This window comes from Bos taurus, chromosome 10, assembly GCF_002263795.3.
Source record: "Bos taurus isolate L1 Dominette 01449 registration number 42190680 breed Hereford chromosome 10, ARS-UCD2.0, whole genome shotgun sequence".
Classification (NCBI taxonomy): Eukaryota; Metazoa; Chordata; class Mammalia; order Artiodactyla; family Bovidae; genus Bos; species Bos taurus.
In genome coordinates this window covers 77,549,918-77,569,547 of record NC_037337.1, presented here as the reverse complement: position 1 = coordinate 77,569,547, position 19,630 = coordinate 77,549,918, and the positions used below count along the sequence as shown (strand labels likewise).

The window sequence follows — 19,630 nt, the reverse complement described above, 5'->3', positions numbered from 1 at the left end:
TCTCCCAGCAATCTTGCTTCCAGCTTGTGCTTCTTCCAGTCCAGCGTTTCTCATGATGTACTCTGCATATAAGTTAAATAAGCAGGGTGACAATATACAGCCTTGACATATTCCTTTTCCTATTTGGAACCAGTCTGTTGTTCCATGTCCAGTTCTAACTGTTACTTCCTGACCTGCATACAGGTTTCTCAAGAGGCAGGTCAGGTGGTCTGGTATTCCCATCTCTTTCAGAATTTTCTACAGTTGATTGTGATCCACACAGTCAAAGGCTTTGGCATAGTCAATAAAGCAGAAATAGATGTTTTTCTGGAACTCTCTTGCTTTTTCCATGATCCAGCAGATGTTGGCAATTTGATCTCTGGTTGCTCTGCCTTTTCTAAAACCAGCTGGAACATCAGGAAGTTCACGGTTCACATATTGCTGAAGCCTGGCTTGGAGAATTTTCAGCATTACTTTACTAGCGTGTGAAATGAGTGCAATTGTGCAGTAGTTTGAGCATTCTTTGGCATTGCCTCTCTTTGGGATTGGAATGAAAACTGACCTTTTCCAGTCCTGTGGCCACTGCTGAGTTTTCCAAATTTGCTGGCATATTGAGTGCAGCACTTTCACAGCATCATCTTTCAGGATTTGGAGTAGCTCAACTGGAATTCCATCACCTCCACTAGCTTTGTTCGTAGTGATGCTTTCTAAGGCCCACTTGACTTCACATTCCAGGATGTCTGGCTCTAGGTGAGTGATCACACCATTGTGATTATCTGGGTTGTGAAGATCTTTTCTGTACAGTTCTTCTGTGTATTCTTGCCATCTCTTCTTAATATCTTCTGCTTCTGTGAGGTCCATACCATTTCTGTCCTTTATCGAGCCCATCTTTGCATGAAATGTTCCCTTGGTATGTCTAATTTTCTTGAAGAGATCTCTAGTCTTTCCCATTCTGTTGTTTTCCTCTATTTCTTTGCACTGATGGCTGAAGAAGGCTTTCTTATCTCTTCTTGCTATTCTTTGGAACTCTGCATTCAGATGCTTATATCTTTCCTTTTCTCCTTTGCTTTTTGCTTCTCTTCTTTTCTCAGCTATTTGTAAGGCCTCCCCAGACAGCCATTTTGCTTTTTTGCATTTCTTTTCTATGGGAATGGTCTTGATTCCTGTCTCCTGTACAATGTCACGAACCTCATTCCATAGTTCATCAGACACTCTATCTATCAGATCTAGGCCCTTAAATCTATTTCTCACTTCCACTGTATAATCATAAGGGATTTGATTTAGGTCATACCTGAATGGTCTAGTGGTTTTCCCTACTTTCTTCAATTTCAGTCTGAATTTGGCAATAAGGAGTTCATGGTCTGAGCCACAGTCAGCTCCTGGTCTTGTTTTTGCTGACTGTATAGAGCTTCTCCATCTTTGGCTGCAAAGAATATAATCAATTTGATTTCGGTGTTGACCATCTGGTGATGTCCATGTATAGAGTCTTCTCTTGTGTTGTTGGAATAGGGTGTTTGTTATGACCAATGCATTTTCTTGGCAAAACTCTATTAGTCTTTGCCCTGCTTCATTCCATTTTCCAAGGCCAAATTTGCCTGTTACTCCAGGTGTTTCTTGACTTCCTACTTTTGCATTCCAGTCCCCTATAATGAAAAGGACATCTTTTTGGGGTGTTAGTTCTAAAAGGTCTTGTAGGTCTTCATAGAACTGTTCAACTTCAGCTTCTTCAGCGTTACTGGTTGGGGCATAGACTTGGATTACTGTGATATTGAATGGTTTGCCTTGGAAACGAACAGAGATCATTCTGTCATTTTTGAGATTGCATCCAATTACTGCATTTCGGACTCTTTTGTTGACCATGATGGCTACTCCATTTCTTCTGAGGGATTCCTGCCTGCAGTAGAAGATATAATGGTCATCTGAGTTAAATTCACCCATTCCAGTCCATTTCAGTTCGCTGATTCCTAGAATGTCGACATTCACTCTTGCCATCTCTTGTTTGACCACTTCCAATTTGCCTTGATTCATGGACCTGACATTCCAGGTTCCTATGCAATATTGCTCTTTATAGCATCGGGCCTTGCTTCTATCACCAGTCACATCCACAGCTGGGTATTGTTTTTGCTTTGGCTCCATCCCTTCATTCTTTCTAGAGTTATTTCTCCACTGATCTCCAGTAGCATATTGGGCACCTACTGACCTGGGAAGTTCCTCTTTCAGTATCCTATCATTTTGCCTTTTCATACTGTTCGGGGTTCTCAAGGCAAGAATACTGAAGTGGTTTGCCATTCCCTTCTCCAGTGGACCACATTCTGTCAGATCTCTCCACTGTGACCCGCCCATCTTAGGAACTATATATTTGCCTTAAAATTTCATGACATGCTCTTCAGCAAATGGAATCAGTATTCCTACAAACTAGAAATTCATCCCTTTTTCTAATATTTGGCTTTCAGTAATGTTTTTGAAACTCTGGAAAAGACCCTGATCCTGGGAAAGATAGAAGGCAGGAGGAGAAGGGGACAACAGAGGATAAGATGGTTGGATGGCATTACTGACTCAATGGACATGAGTTTGAGCAAGCTCTGGGAGATAGTGACGGACAGGGAAGCCTGGAGTGCTGCAGTCCATGTGGTGCTGCAAAGAGTCAGACACGACTGAGCAACTGAACAACAACAAATGTTTTTTATGTTTATTATAAAGTTATGCCAGATAACTAATTAATAAGACACTCACAAAAGAGCTCAAATCCTGAAGAACTTCTGAGCATAGCATCATCTCTGACTCTGTGTTGAATATGCCCAATGAACAAATATTCTCTCAGGAACATCTTTAAAATGCTCTGTCTCTGCTTAAAATGTTTTATCTATTTCTGAAATGTTCCCTGAGAACATAATATAGCATACCACTTATCCAACAGAGACTATGAAAGTTATATAATTCATCTAAAGATATGCAAAAACATGAGAACAATTCAAAGTCACACTGACTCTTTTTTTAGTGTTCAGGCTTTGGAGTTGAAATTGAAACCAACATTTTCTGAATCTAAGCATGACATTTTGCTCAAAATATTTTTATTTCTGTAGCACATGATGAACTAGATATTCCTTGTAAATATTCAAATAGCTTTTTGATACCACTAAATAAGCTAATCTTTCATATTACTAATTTAATTTCCCCAAGGCAGAATGACAGTTTCCATCATTTTCATCCCAAGTAGTCATTCAAGAAAGTTTAAATTAACTTTTCATGCCCAACCTTTGTCCTTTTTACATACATTTTTAAGACAGAAGAATTCTTACAAATACTTGACTTTTCTAAACAGGTAACTCTTGGAGCTCCCTATATGAGGGTTAACTACATAAAAATTTGTACATTTCTGATCTACCACTATACTGAGGAAAGCTACCTGATTTTTCCATAATAAGGACAACACATAAGTTCCAATATACCCCCATCTTATAATTTTCATCACCTCTCTTTCTATACTCAAAATGATCATTTAAAAAAAAAGATCATAAGTTGCAAGTCTCTTCCCATACCCATATGATCTGTTAAGTTTTTTCTAATTAATTTTTAATGACATTTTAAAAAGAAATGCAACCCCCAATCCAAAAAGGCAACAGTTAAATCATTATGATCTCTTTAAAAACAAGTAACACTGTTTTAATAAAGAATATATAATCACATTTTTATTTTAAACTGTATGACTCCACAGTAAATATATTATATACCATGACAAGTGGAATTTATTCCTGCAACTAAGGAGAGCATAGCATACAAAAATTAATATAATACGCCACATCAACAAAATGAAGGAAAAACTCACATAATCATCTCAACTAACACACAAAAAGTGTTTTACAAAATTCAACATCCTTTCATGACAAAGACACTCAATTAAATAGGAATAGAAGGAAACTACCTCAACATAATAAAGCCATATATGAAAAGCTCACAACAAACAACATACTCAATGGTGAAAGACTAAAAGCTTTTCCTGTAAGATCAGAAACAAGGTAAGAATGCTCACTTTCATCACTTCTATTGGCTACAGCACCGAAAGCTCAAGTGACAGCAATTACGAAAAAGAATACAAGGCATTCAGACTGAAAAGGATAAAATAAAATTATCTCTGCTTGCAGATAATGTGGTCTTCTATGTAGAAAACCCTACAGACTCCACCAAAACAACTGTTAGAAGTAATAAATGGATTCAGCAAAAAAAGATACAAAGACTAAAGTCAGTTGCGTTTCTATATGCAAACAATGAACAAACTGACAAAGAAAATTACAAAAATAACTTAATTGACAGTAGTATAAAAAAGAACAAAATACTTAGGAAATAAGTTAACCAAGGAGGTAGAAGGCTTGTACAATGAAAACTATAAAACATTGCTGAAAGAAATTAAAGAAGACATAAATAAATGGAAATAAATCTCACGTTAATATTCTAAAAGACTTAATATTGCTAAAATGTCAATACTACCCAAAGCAATCTACAGATTCTATGCAACGCTTATCAAAATCCCAAAGAATTTTGCACAAAGAGAAAAAAGGATCCTAAAATTCACATAGACTCTCAAGGGACCTCGAAGAGCCAAGAAGATCTTGAAAAAGAAAAGAAAAACTAGAGGATTCACCCTTCCTGATTTCAAAATTTCACTGGAATGCTACAGTAATCAAAACAGTGCAGCACTGTCATAAAGACAGACACACGGACTAGTGAAAGAGAGCTTAGAAATAAACTCACACGTACACGCTCAAATGATTTCTGATAAGGGTGTTAAGACCATCCAATGGGGAAAAAGTAAGTCTTTTGAACAAATGAGTGCTGGGGAAACTGGTCCACACACCTAATGCCATATACAAAAATTAACTGAAAATGGATGAAGAATCTAAATGTAAGACTTAAATAATAAAACTCTTAGAAGAAACAAAGCACAAAAGCATCAGGACATTGAATTTCACAATGATTTCTTGGACAGGGGGACACCAAAGGCACATGTAAAAAGAAATTAAAAAACGAATTTGACTTTATGAAAATTAAAAATTTTGTGCACAAGATACTATGCATAGAATAAAAAGGCAACCCACAGAATAGGATAAAATACTTGGAAATCATATATCTGATAAGAAATTGATATCCAGAATATGTGAGAACTACCCTAGAACTCAACAACAAACCAGAATGACTCAAAATTGAGAAAAGGGCTTGAAACAACATTTCTCCAAAGATATGTAAATTACCAACATGAAATAACATGAGAAGATGCTCAATGTCAGCAATCATTAGGGCAACGTAAATGAAAACTAAAGTACAATACCACATCATAACCATTAAGATGGTTACTTAAAAAAAAAAGAAAATAATAAGCACTGGCAAGGACGTGAAGAAACTGGAAGCCTTGTGCACTACTGGCGGAAATATAAAATGGTGTAGCTCCTGTCGAAAACAGTATGGTGGTTCTCAAAAAAAGTAAAAATAGAATTATGATCTAGCAATTTCGCTTCTGAGCATATACACAAAAAGAAATAAAAGCAGGGCCTTGAAGAGATCACTGTACACCCATGTTCTGTGAATACACAGCAGCTAAAACACAGAAGCAACCCAACTATGTTCATCAACTGATGAGTAGATAAGCAAAATGTGATATATACACACAATATTATTCAAACGTAAAAAGGGAAGAAAACTGCAATATGCTACAAATGGATATACCTTGAGCACGTTACACTAAGTGAAATGAGTCAGTCATAGAAAGAAAATTACTGTATAATTCCATTCATATAAAGTACTTAGAGTGGTCAAAATCATAAAGACAGAAAGTATCGTGCTGGTTGCCAGGGACTGGGGGAGCAGAGAATGGAGAGTTATTGTTATTGTTTAATGGGTATAGAGTTTCAGTTTTACAAGATAAAAAGTTATGAGGATGGATGGTGGTGACGGCTACATAACAATGTGAATATACTTAACACCATTGAGCTGTACATTTAAAAATGGTTAAGGTAAATTTTATGTGCATTTTATCACAGGATTAAAAAAGAAGAAAGCACGACTGCAATAATCACCAAAAACTAGAAACTCCCCACATGTCCATCATATGGTGAATGGATAAACTAACTGTATATGTATATAGACAGATAGATAGATTGTCTCTCATCATGTCTGACTCTTTGCCACCCCATGGACCCCAGGCTCCTATGTCCACGGAATTTTCCAGGCAAGAATACTGGAGTGGAAACCCATTCCGCTCTCCAGGGGGTCTTCCGGACTCAAAAACTACAACTGGGTCTCCTACCCTGGGGGAGGATTCTTTATTGTCAGAGCCACCAGGGAACTAACTGCAGTATATCCATACAATAGGACACTACTCAGTAACAAAAAAGAATGAGCTACTGGTACACACAACATGGATAAATGCAAATGCATTATGCTAAATGAAAGAAGCTAGATTTTAAAAGCTATACATTAAATGATTTCATTTAAATGGTATACTGGAAAAAGTAAACTACAGGGACAAAAAAAAACAGATCTGTAGTTGCTAGGGATTGAGATGCAGAGAGAGGTTGACTACAAAAAGGCAACAAGAGTGAATTTAGAAGATTATGGTAATGAATATATATTTGTCAAAATTCACAGACTTAAAAAAAATAAAAAAAATAAAAATCTGAATGTATAACTGAAATATGAATAAGAATGAAATCTTTCTAAATAAGCTACTAAAAGTTTCAAACAATTTTAAGATGAGTAGTTTATTTTCAGCACTAAAGATGCCACAGGATGAAAAGGTACAGTATACAATATTCACCCACAACTTACCTAGCACCTTAAAGTAAAAAACTATTAAATAGGAAATAAAACATTTTTCATTTTATGCACTGCAAATTGTACATAATAGGTAGCGTGGTAGGTACATAATTCAGGAGAAGTTTAAATTGACTTGGCCTTTCTACTTCACTGGTGTATACATATGTAACTTTAAATACAAAATTATCCATTTCTAAAAATATTAACATATAATTGGAAAAGAGAAGTACTGTCCACAAAATCTACTAACCTGAATTTGTTCAGTTAATCAATAATTGCAATAGAACTCTTTATCAAAACTGGAAACACCATCAGGGTCATGGGTGCTCTCTTAGAAAAAGCAGCAACCTGGAACAAAAAATATACATATATACTATGAACCTCTGTCCTATTCAAACTTCAGTTACCATTATATACTTTTCTAAAGTTCCCTTTTTTCCCCCTTATGTAACTTTTATATACTTTATATACTTTTCTAAAGTCCCCTTTTATATACTTTTCTAAAAGTCCCCTTTTTTCCCCTTATGTAGCCACTCATAACATGTAAAAATTTTGCATATTCACTTATTCTGCAAGCTACACCTTTCAATATGCCTCAGATACGCAGATGACACCACCCTTATGGCAGAAAGCAAAAAGGAACTAAAGAGCCTCTTGATGAAGGTGAAAGAGAAGAGTGAAAAAGCTGTCTTAAAATTCAACATTCAGAAAACTAAGCTCACGGCATCTGGTCCCATCAGTTCATGGCAAATAAATGAGGAAACAATGGAAGCAGAGACAGATTTTATGTTCTTGGCCTCCAAAATCACTGTGGTGACTGCAGCTGTGAAATTAAAAGATGCCTGCTCCTTGGAAAAAAAGGTACGACAAACCTAGACAGCGTATTAGAAAGCAGAGTGATTACTTTCCCGACAAAAGTCCATATAGTCAAAGCTATGGTTTTTCCAGTAGTCACATACGGGTGTAAGAGTTGGACCATAAAGAAGGCTGAGCACCAAAGAATTGATGCTTTTGAACGGTGATGTCAGAGAAGACTCTTAAGAGTCCCTTGGAGTGCAAGTAGATCAAACCTGTCAATCCTAAAGGAAATCAACCCTGAATATTCATTAGAAGGACTGATGCTGAAGCTGAAGCTCCACCCCTAGCCACGTGATGCAAAGAGCCGACTCACTGGAAAAGACCCTGAGGATGGCAAAGATTGAAGGCAGGAGGAGAAAGGGACAACAGAGCACGGAAATGGTTTGGATGGCATCACCAACTCAACGGACACGAGTCTGAGCAAACTCCAGGAGAAGGTGAAGGACAGGGAAACCTGGTGTGCTGAAATCCACAGGGTCACGGAGTCGGACATGACTGAGCGACTGAACAATATCAACAATGCCTTTCAAATCCCACTAAGAAACAGCCTTTCATTTTGCAAATTATATTCAAACATAGTAACACTGTCTTAATTTGCTTCATAGTTCATCTTAAAATAAATCTGCACCTATAAAACTGCTTTGTGAACACAAAATTCTTAATTTTGTCTACATCTTAAAACAAGGTCAGTCAGAAACATCTCTTTCCAGACCAAAGCTTGAAATCATCTACATCCCTATACCTCAGTTAGCTCTACAATCTAATTTCTGACTATATTCTACACAAACTTTCATTCAAGTCAATTTAATTTGCTTGCTTTCCACAGAACAATTCTGTCATTCTCAGCTGTCACCATGCAACACAGCATTCCTTCTTTTTAAAAGAAAGATTTTTCCTCCCTTATCCTCTTTGTTAATCAATGCATATTCATCAACTTTCAAAATGCAGCTCCTCATTCCTGCCTGAGAGCTGATAAAATCATTCTGTACTCCATTAATCTCTACAAGAATATTTTGTTTCCTTTGATATGTGTCATCTCATATAGTCTTCTGGTTAGCAACACTATCTCCTACTTCTTTTGTCACCTCTTCTCCATCATCTAGTAACATGTTTGACACACAGAAAGTAATCACTATGATTGACTAACAAGTGAAATGGTCCGAATGAAGATTCACACATCATATGTTCACTGAGTGTGTACATATGTGCAGCTCACCAAGTAGAAAAACCCAAGAATAACATAAAGACACAAAACACTCTATGGAAACATGTCTTTCTGCCAGTTAATTTACTGTTGTTACAACATAAGATTATTTTCAAATTGTCAGATGTAGTCTTTCGCTGACAGCAAAGCCATTTTGAAACCAATTTCTGATGATTAGAAATAATACAGAAGAATCATTACCAGTTCCATCTCCCCAAAAGTAATCCAACTATGTTCATTCTAAATTCCAAGAGTCAAAAATTTATTCTGAGACACAAGAGCCTATAAAAACATTTAATAAATAATTCTAAATCAAAAGCAAGCACATTTCTATACTGTCTTACAGTAAAGAATCTGTCAGCAACGCAGGAAACCCAGGTTCGATCCCTGGGTCAGGAATATGCCCTGGAGAAGAAAACGGCAACCCACTCCAGTATTCTTGCCTGGGAAATACCATGGACAGATAGATGAGCCTGGCAGGGTACATTCCATGGAGTCCGAAGACTCAGATACAACTGAGCAACTGACACTTTACAATTTACATTATCTTTTCTGGAAATTCTCACTGAAAAGGACAAACCACTCCCAAGTCAACTACCCCAGGGCCCATAAACTGACAATTCTTAAATGGCCATTAATTACAAAATCATCAAGGCTCATTGTGATTCCTTCACCAACTTCACAAAACCTTCACAAAACTTCACCAACCTCCCACAATAATTCAGTATTATGGGATTCATACTTCGTCATGAAGTAACTGGTACCAGATTTCTCTTTAGTCAGTAAACAACAGCAAAACTAGGCAAAACAGATGACAGCACAGTTTCCAGACACTGGACAACAATTAGTGTAGATCTTCATTCTCTGAGAGAAGAAAACAAGCTAGATAAGCCTACATACACCTTAATTTTCTGCTAAGAGACATGTTACAGACACTACTGCAGGCAGGGAAATTCAAAGTAGAGCACAGCAGGGTCACCAACATGAAAAGACAAACATCAGAGTTCAGAAGGGATCAGATCAGATCAGATCAGATCAGTCGCTGAGTCATGTCCGACTCTTTGCGACCCCATGAATCGCAGCATGCCAGGCTTCCCTGTCCATCACCAACTCCCGGAGTTCACTCAGACTCACGTCCATAGAGTCAGTGATGCCATCTAGCCATCTCATCCTCTGTCGTCCCCTTCTCCTCTTGCCCCCAATCCCTCCCAGCATCAGAGTCTTTTCCAATGAGTCAACTCTTCGCATGAAGTGGCCAAAGTACTGGAGTTTCAGCTTTAGCATCATTCCTTCCAAAGAAATCCCAGGGCTGATCTCCTTCAGAATGGACTGGTTGGATCTCCTTGCAGTTCAAAGGACTCTCAAGAGTCTTCTCCAACACCACAGTTAAAAAGCATCAATTCTTCGGTGCTCAGCCTTCTTCACTGTCCAACTCTCACATCCATACATGACCACAGGAAAAACCATAGCCTTGACTAGACGAACCTTTGTTGGCAAAGTAATGTCTCTGCTTTTCAATATGCTATCTAGGTTGGTCATAACTTTCCTTCCAAGGAGTAAGCGTCTTTTAATTTCATGGCTGCAGTCACCATCTGCAGTGATTTTGGAGCCCAAAAAAAATAAAGTCTGACACTGTTTCCACTGTTTCCCCATCTATTTCCCATGAAGTGATGGGACCAGATGCCATGATCTTTGTTTTCTGAATGTTGAGCTTTAAGCCAACTTTTTCACTCTCCACTTTCACTTTCATCAAGAGGCTTTTTAGTTCCTCTTCACTTTCTGCCATAAGGGTGGTGTCATCTGCATATCTGAGGTGATTGATATTTCTCCCAGCAATCTTGATTCCAGCTTGTGTTTCTTCCAGTCCAACGTTTCTCATGATGTACTCTGCATATAAGTTAAATAAGCAGGGTGACAATATACAGCCTTGATGTACTCCTTTTCCTATTTGGAACCAGTCTGTTGTTCCATGTCCAGTTCTAACTGTTGCTTCCTGACCTGCATACAAATTTCTCAAGAGGCAGATCAGGTGGTTTGGTATTCCCATCTCTTTCAGAATTTTCCACAGTTGATTGTGATCCACACAGTCAAAGGCTTTGGCATAGTCAATAAAGCAGAAATAGATGTTTTTCTGGAACTCTCTTGGCAATTTGATCTCTGGTTGCTCTGTCTTTTCTAAAACGAGCTGGAACATCAGGAAGTTCATGGTTCACATACTGCTGAAGCCTGGCTTAGAGAATTTTCAGCATTACTTTACTAGCGTGTGAGATGAGTGCAATTGTGCAGTCGTTTGAGCATTCTTTGGCATTGCCTTTCTTTGGGATTGGAATGAAAACTGACCTTTTCCAGTCCTGTGGCCACTGCTGAGTTTTCCAAATTTGCTGAAGGGATATATGGCAATTATTACTGGAATACTATACCAGACAGGAGGGAGTAATGAAGAAAAAAACTTCAGACATCTTCTCTTGAGTCTTTGGCTTCATGCTAATTTGCACATACTTAGGATAAAACTCCCAGTGGGCTACGATCTATAGGGTCGCAAAAAATCAGACATGACTGAAGCGACTTAGCATGCACATACACAGGGTAAAACTCCATAAGGCAAAGGTGGGGGGCGGGAGAATCTGCTGGGGAGCTAAGAAAAATGACCAATTCATTCAGAGCTAGGGACATGTGAGTTGCACCTAACCAGAGGAGAGAAACCTTGCATACTCTGGACAATAAGCAGAGGCCTCAGCAGGGCTGAATTAGTCCCAGAATAAAGATTAATCGATGATGATGACAGCAGAGCTTAAAAACAAACCCTGAAGGAACAACCTGATCCTCAACTTAACATCTGTAAACAGATGGTGAGCTAAATGGAAAACCTCATAATTCACAGGGCATCAGGTAAAGTTTTCAAAAAGGTTCTGCCTCAGGAATACAGCAGAATTATACTAAATGGTCCTAATAAGGAATACCTTAAAGGATTAAATATTTCCCAAGTAAATACATTCTACAAAAAGCTTCAAGAACATTTAGAGGAATACAAAAATATTCAGCACCCAACAAAGCATAATTTACAATGTCTTCTGTTACATACCTAACAAGCATTAACTAATTTGCCAAGCAAGTTTCAAGAAAAAAAGACAAGAAAATAAGAGGCAAATGAGAAGTATCAATGAAAACCAACCCAGAAAGGACACAGTTTTTATAAAACCAGGAAACTAGGATTAAAAGTTATTATAAATGTATTCTATATGCTGTGAAGCTAGAGAAAAGACTGAGTGCAATTTAAGTTTAAAACATAGAAAAAAGACCCAAATTGAACACCTAAAAATGAAAGCTAGAATGTTAGAGGCTCTACCTGACACTCGGTGAATTAGGCCCTATTCCTAACACTGTGTAAGCTGTGAGCACTGTATTCCTTTTGGGTGAGTTCCTTTGACCACACATAGTTTCCTCACAGGCATGTACTGATCAGTGCTCAACTGAATTCCTGGAAGGGACTTCTGCAGATCTGTAAAATTCTCTTGCAGCCCTCTTCTTTCTGGTACTTTGCCCCATGAGCTCTAGCTGCCTTGGCTTCTCAGGCTCCCAATACCATCTCCTCAATTCAGGCAGGTCTCTAGCCTTCTCTGGGGTTCTACTGCTCTACTATTCCATGCCTAAAAACACTCCCCAGGCTAGACCAAGCATAGGTCTCCGCTGTTTCCCGTCTCTCAGGGATCAATGTCTTGGGTTGCCTGATGGCAAATGCCTCATGAACTGCTGTTTCATGTTTTTTGCCTAGTTATTTCAAGTAAAAGGATACCAATCCCTGTCACTCCAACTTCACTCCAATGTGGCTGGAAGCATTATTTTAATTACTTTAAAGGAAAGTGAAAGTGAAGTCGCTCAGTCATGTCCTACTCTTTGCAACCCCATGGACTGTAGCCCACCAGGCTCCTCCGTCCATGGGATTCTCCAGGCAAGAATACTGGAGTGGGTTGCCATTTCCTTCTCCAGGGGATCTTCCCGACCCAGGGATCAAACCCAGGTCTCCCACATTGCAGGCAGACGCTTTAACCTCAGAGCCACCGGGGAAGCCCGAACTATGAGTTAATCTAACTTTGTGATTGCACTGAAAGCTGAAATTTTCCAAAAATTAGATGTATTCAGTTAACACCACTCACCATGTTAATAAGTTATCCTTAACCATATAATAAATGCAGACTATGGGGTTGAATTTCAGAACAGTAACCATAAAAGTGAAATAGGCAATTAGCACACATGCAATATTAAGAGAGAATACACAAAGAGGTGGAAAGTAAACCCCAAAGGAGAAGAACATACTCTGTTGTCTCTCTTTTCCTGTAGCATTAATACATACATCAATGAATCTGGTGGAACAAGGGAAGTTGCTGCTTCCAGCATACATGTTATGCTGGCAAACAGACATCAGTAAATAGGTAACAATATGCACCCAGAGGCTCAGGCCGCCAGGACAATCAGCTGCCCCTCCAGAGATAAGAAAGATCTGGGTTTGCAGTCTTCAAATGGGAATAGTTTTACCTTTCCCCAGGCGGCTGAGAGTAGTTCACGGCAAATCTTTTGATTATATATAGCGTGGAGTACGGAAAACAAAAAACTTCAGCTACTGCTTTGGTTTCATCAGAAATTCTACAGGCATGTGTCTTATAAGCAGTATATGGCAGAATTTTAAGCCAATCTGAGAGTCTCTGTTTTTCAGTAGAAATTCCAAGTATTATTTTTGACTACTTCTTACTACTGAATGTCCTGTTGGTGAAACTGAAGGTCTTTCGCTCAGAAGGAATGAATCAAGAAGAAGATTAAATGGAGCCCCTAGGGTTGTGCGGTGTCTAGCAGCCAGACCCTGAGGCTCATGGGCTGCTGAGTGGCTGTAAAGGGCCCCAGTGCTCCACCCTTCCGGGTGGGATGTCACTGAGACCCCTCCAATGGAGCCTCCTGCTGCTACTGCTCTGCCATTTCCTGGTGATGTGGCACCTCAGTCTGCCTCACCACCATGTGACAATGTGTGAACTGGATGTACTTCTCAGAGTCCATTTACAGACAAGACCTCCACTTCACACTTCGAGAGCATTCAAACTACTCTCATCAAAATCCATTTCTTGTCATCCTAGTGATTCTGCACCCCTCAGATGAGAAAGTCAGACAGGCCATTAGAGTTATTTGGGGTGAAAAGAAGTCTTGGTGGGGATATGAGGTTCTTACATTTTTCTTACTGGGCCAACAGGCTGAAAGTGAAGACAAAGTGTTAGCATTATCTTTAAAGGATAAACACCTCCGTTATGGCAATATAATACAAGAGTTTTTATAGTCACATACAATAACCTGGGGCTTTCCATGTGGCTCAGTGGTAAAGAATCTACCTGCCAAGCAGGAGATGTGGGTTCAATCCCTGGGTCAGGAAGATCCCCTGGAGAAGGAAATGTCAGGCTACAGTTCATGGGGTAGCAGAGTCAGACACAACTTAGCAACTAAACAACAACAATAACCTGATCTTGAAGATGATTATGGCATTTAGGTGGATAACTGAGTCTTGCCCCAATGCTAGGTACATCGTGAAGACAGACACTGATGTTTTCATCAATACTGGCAAGTTAGTGTATTATCTTTTAGATTTAAGCCACTCAGAGAAGTTTTTCACAGGTTATCCTCTAACTGATATTTATCCCTATAGAAGATTTTACCAAAAAGTCTACATTTCATACTCGGACTATACCTTCAGTGGTAAAGAATCCACCTGCCAATGCAGGAGACATAAGAGACATAAGATCCCTGGGTCAGAAAGATCCCCTGAAGGAGGGCATGGCAACCCACTCCAGTATTCTTGCCTGGAGAACCCCATGGACAGAGGAGCCTGACGGACTACAGTCTATAGGGTTGCAAAGAGTCAGACACAACTGAAGTGACTTAGCATGTGTACCTTCAAGGTGCTCCCCCCCAAATGCAGTGGATTGGGTTATATAATGTTCAGAGATCTGGTGCCGATACAATTTGTAAAATGACAAGGCACATAAAATCCATCAAGTCTGAAGATATTTATGTTCAGATCTGTTTCAATTTACTAAAAGTGGACATTCATATTCCAGAAAACACCAATCTTTTCTTTTTATACAGGAATCACTTGGATGTCTGTCAACTCAGATGTGTGACTGAAGCCCATGACTTTTCTTCCAAGGAAATTATCACATTTTGGCAGGTATGTTAAGGAACACCACATACCATTATGTATGACACTCTACCCAATGCCTAGAGAAGGAAGGGATACTTTGTGGAAAGTGTTGAAATAAGGACCATGAAATCTCCAATGGAAAACTCGTGGGCCAGTCACTGTGTTGGACATGGAACAGAAATTCACGAAAAGCCCATAGACTGAAGATGGGAGGGTTGCACTTGACCTATGGTTTATACTGACAACTATCAAGTAGGGCCTTTTAAAGATAATATTCAGAGGAATTAAATATCATAGCTCAGTCAGGAAAGAATCTGCCTGCAATGCAAGAGACCCAAGTTCAATTCCTGGGTCAGGAAGATCCCCTGGAGAAGGAAATGGCAACCCACTCTAGTATTCTTGCCGGAGAAATCCCATGGGCAGAGGAGACTGCCAGGCTACAGTCCATGAGATCACAAGAGTTGGACATGATTTAGTGACTAAACCATCACCACCACCAAGAAGGATGCAAAGTTTTTGTTAATAAAACTAATAGGACCAAATAATTTGAGGACATCATTCTACAGACTAGAACTTCTTAAAAGGGTTTCATTGAATTATAAAGCTCATTTGTCCTAACAATAAAGCAGTGTGGAGTATTATTTATTCACTGAACAATCTAGTCAGTTCAGGATTGTGTATATATCTTACATGGATTACCAGTATTTTTAATATATAGCTCTGTGGAAAAAACTAAAGTTATACCAAAATTTTATCTGTTTTTGGTCATTTGCAAGATACTTTAAGATGTTGCAGTATTTCGAGGCTATCAATCTTCATTTAATATTAGTGTTTTGTACTTTCTGGGTGTTTGAATGCTATGGTTGTTTCATTCAATACTATATAAACAGAACAGTGAAAAATCACTCTTTAAATTTTTTCCAATTACTTCACTGATGAATTTATTATGAATAGCTCTATTAATATGAAGTCATTGGTCACTACTGTGTATCAGTAATCTCTTGGACTTTGATAAATATCTCATTATGGTAAAACAGAGAAGAATTAAAGCAAGAAGATCTGAATTACTGTCTTGTTTGTAGAAATATAATCCCGCTGTTTTTAGACGTCACCTCATCTGGCTGATTGTTCCACCTGGAAATCAGGGGTAATACAAAATGCCAGGCAGCATATTTCCTTTTGGAAAGGACTCTGACGCCAGAAAGAAAGAGAACATGATGGCCAGAAAGAATATCATGAAAGGAATGTCATATTTAAATACTTGAGGGAAAGAGAAGACTAAAGATTCAAGTGACATGGTTAACTGGTCCATGTTTTTTCTCATTAACAATCATTCTAAGAATAAAAAGGAAAAGAGAACAAAAAAGAAAATACTTTGAACTGATAACCAGTATGAATTTGAAAAATAAAAACACTGAAAAGCATGTTCTGTCCACTGTTTCAACAAAAATGAATTCACTATTCTAAGACTGTTAAACTCATAATTATTGGTAAGCAATATTTCCTATAATGATCTTGAAATGTAACATTCATTTGAAGCAAAATAAAAAACCAAGTTAGTAACAAGGAGAAGTCCTCACTACTTCCTCTCCTATTCTGAAGTTGTCTAACATTGACAACATAAACTAATAATCCATCAACTTTAATTTTATCGATTTTCTTACCAGTTAATAGGGCCCACTTAAATTTTTATTCCTATTTTGGTCTAGGTAAATTTGTAAGTTCCATTTGACAGTAAAATGTCAATTCCCATTTTTTCTTCCTCTTCCTCCAGTCAGCCCTATATGCCAAAAATTATTGGAACAGAAATTTAAGTGACTTCTGTCATCTTTAATTCATAACTTTGTTCAGATAAGCTTTGTAGAATCACAAAAAATGAAAATAATATTTCTGAGAAATTAGAAATAAAAATTATATCTTTATCTATTTATAGTCAATATCCTTTTAGTTATCATCCTTTCAGCTAGTCTGAAATCAGAAGACAAGGTACTGAAATTTCCATTGGTTATAACACCGTCATTCCCTTTACATTCCCATGTCAAATAACTTGACTTTCTCTTTTTCAATGTGCCTTACGTTAATGCTTTAACAGACCTAATAGAAGCAGAAGAGATCCAAGAAGGGATGGCAAGAATAGAACTGTACAAAAAAAGATCTTAATGACCCGGATAACCACAATGGTATGGTCATTCATCAAGAGCCGGACATTTGGAGTATAAAGTCAAGAGGCCCTCAGGAAGCACTGCTTCCAATAAAGCTAGTAGAAGCGATGGAATTCCAGCAGAGCTATTTAAAATCCAAAAAGATGATGCTACTAAATGCTGCATTCAACATGTCAGCAAATTTGGAAAACCCAGCAGTGGCCACAGGACTGGAAAAGCTCAGTTTTCATCACAATTCCCAAGAAGGGAAGTACTAAAGAATGTTCAAGCTACCAGACAATTGCACTCCTTTCTCATGCAAGTAAGGTTATGCTCAAAATCCTTCAAGCTAGGCTTCATCATTATGTGAATCAAGATCCTCCACATGTTCAAGTTGGGTTTAGAAAAGGCAGAGGAACCAGAGATCAAATTGCCAACATCCACTGGATCACAGTGAAAGCAAAGGAATTCCAGAAAAACATCGACCTCTGTTTCATTGACTACACTAAAGCCTTTGCCTGTGTGGATCATAACTGCGGAAAACTCTTAAAGAGATGGGAATACCAGATCACCTTACCTACCTCCTGAGAAACCTGTATACAGGTCAAGAAACAACAGCTAGAACCACACATGAAACAACTAACCATTCCAAAGTGGGAAAGGGTACAGCAAGATTGTATATTGTCACCCAGCTTATTTAACTTATATGCAGAGTACATCATGTGAACTGCCAGGCTGGATGAATCACAGGCTGGAATCAAGACTGCCAGGAGAAATATCAACAACCTCAGATATGCACATAATACCACTCTAACGCAGAAAGTAAAGAGGAACTAAAGAGCCTCATGATGAGGGTGAAAGAGGAGGGTGAAGAAGCTGGCTTGAAACTCAACATTCAAAAAACGAAGATCATGGCATCCAGTCCTACCACTTCATGGCAAGTGGATGGGAAAACAATGACGGATTTTATTCTCTTGGGCTCCAAAATCACTGCAGATGGAAACTGCAACCATGAAATTAAAAGACACTTGCTCCATGGAAAGAAAACTATGACAAATCTAGACAGCATATTAAAAAGCAGAAACATCACTTTGCTGACAAAGGTCTGTATAGGTTTTTCCTGTAGTCATGTACAGCTGTGAGACCTGGACCATAAAGAAGGCTGAGAGCCAAAGAATAGTACTGGAGAAGACTTTTGAGAGTCCCTTGGACTGCAAGGAAATCAAACCCTAAAGGAAGTCAACCCTGAATATTCATTGGAAGGACTGATGCCAAAGCTAAAGTTCCAATACTTTGGCCAACTGATGCAAAGAGTCAACGCATTGCAAAAGACTCTGAAGCTGGTAAAGACTTAAGACTTAAGGAGAAGGGGGTAGCTGAGAATGAAATGATTCAACAGCATCACTAACTCAATGGACAAGAATCTGAGAAAACTCAAGGAGATGGTGGAGGACAGATGAGCCTGGTGTGCTACAGTCCATGTGGTCGCAAAGAGTCAGACACGACTTAGCAACTGAACAATAACAAACAAAATGTATATAACAAAACTTATAAATATATTTACCTTTTAACTTAGCAATTTCACTTTAGAAATTTACCATGAAAAAAATAATAGTAGTATGCTGCTGCTGCTGCTAAGTCACCTCAGTCGCATCCAACTCTGTGCGACCCCATGGACTGCAGCTCACCAGGCTCCCCTGTCCCTGGGATTCTCCAGGCAAGAACACTGGAGTGGGTTGCCATTTCCTTCTCCAATGCATGAAAGTGAAAAATGAAAGTGAATTTTCTCAGTCATGTCCAACTCAGCATACAAACATATATGGACAAGGTTATTCTACACATCACTGCTTTCAACTACAAATTAATAGAAAAACCCTAAATGCAAAAAATTTTAAATTGGAGTATGGTTGGCTAAATTATTACAACAACACAATTAAGTAATATGTTGTTCTAGAAAGATGAGAAAGATCTTCCAAGATATAATAAAAGAAAACAAAATAAAGGGCAGATTATTTACTGTATACAACTTTTGAGTATGAAATAAGAAATACCCTGAATCAGAATAAAATATTTAACCAAGAAAATAAGACTGGTTACCAACAAGGGGTGTGTAGTGGTTTACTGTGGCTGCTGTAACAAATTACCACCAACCTGGTGGCTTACAACAACAGAAATTTATTCTCTCATCATTCTGAAGGTCTGAAGTCTGAAGTCAGTTTCACTGAACTAAAATTAAGGTGTAAATAAGGCCTCACTCCCTTAAGAGGCTCTAGGAAGGAATCTGTTCCTTGTCTCTTACAACATCTGGTAGTGGTTAACACTCTGTGACTTGACGCTCCAACCCAGCTTCTGCCTTTATGATCACACTGCCTTCTCCTTTCCTATATCAAGTCTCTTGTCTGCTTCCCTCTTAAGAAGAATACCCATGACTGTATTTAGGACCCACCCAGAATAATCTATCTC

At 38.4% G+C, this 19,630-nt stretch overlaps 1 protein-coding gene across 9 annotated transcripts in view; it reads right to left on the bottom strand.

The window, feature by feature from the left end:
* Positions 1–19,630, bottom strand: part of FUT8 (fucosyltransferase 8) — a 330,255-nt gene that overhangs the window by 268,609 nt on the left and 42,016 nt on the right. For 7 of the 9 annotated variants that reach the window (XM_024997231.2, XM_005211923.5, XM_059890188.1 and 4 more), the window contains one exon: positions 7,037–7,134. The exons of the other annotated variants lie outside the window; for them this stretch is intronic. The gene's annotated coding sequence lies outside the window, so the exon portion shown is untranslated. The remainder of the gene's footprint in view (positions 1–7,036; positions 7,135–19,630) is intronic. 9 annotated transcript variants of the gene reach the window in all.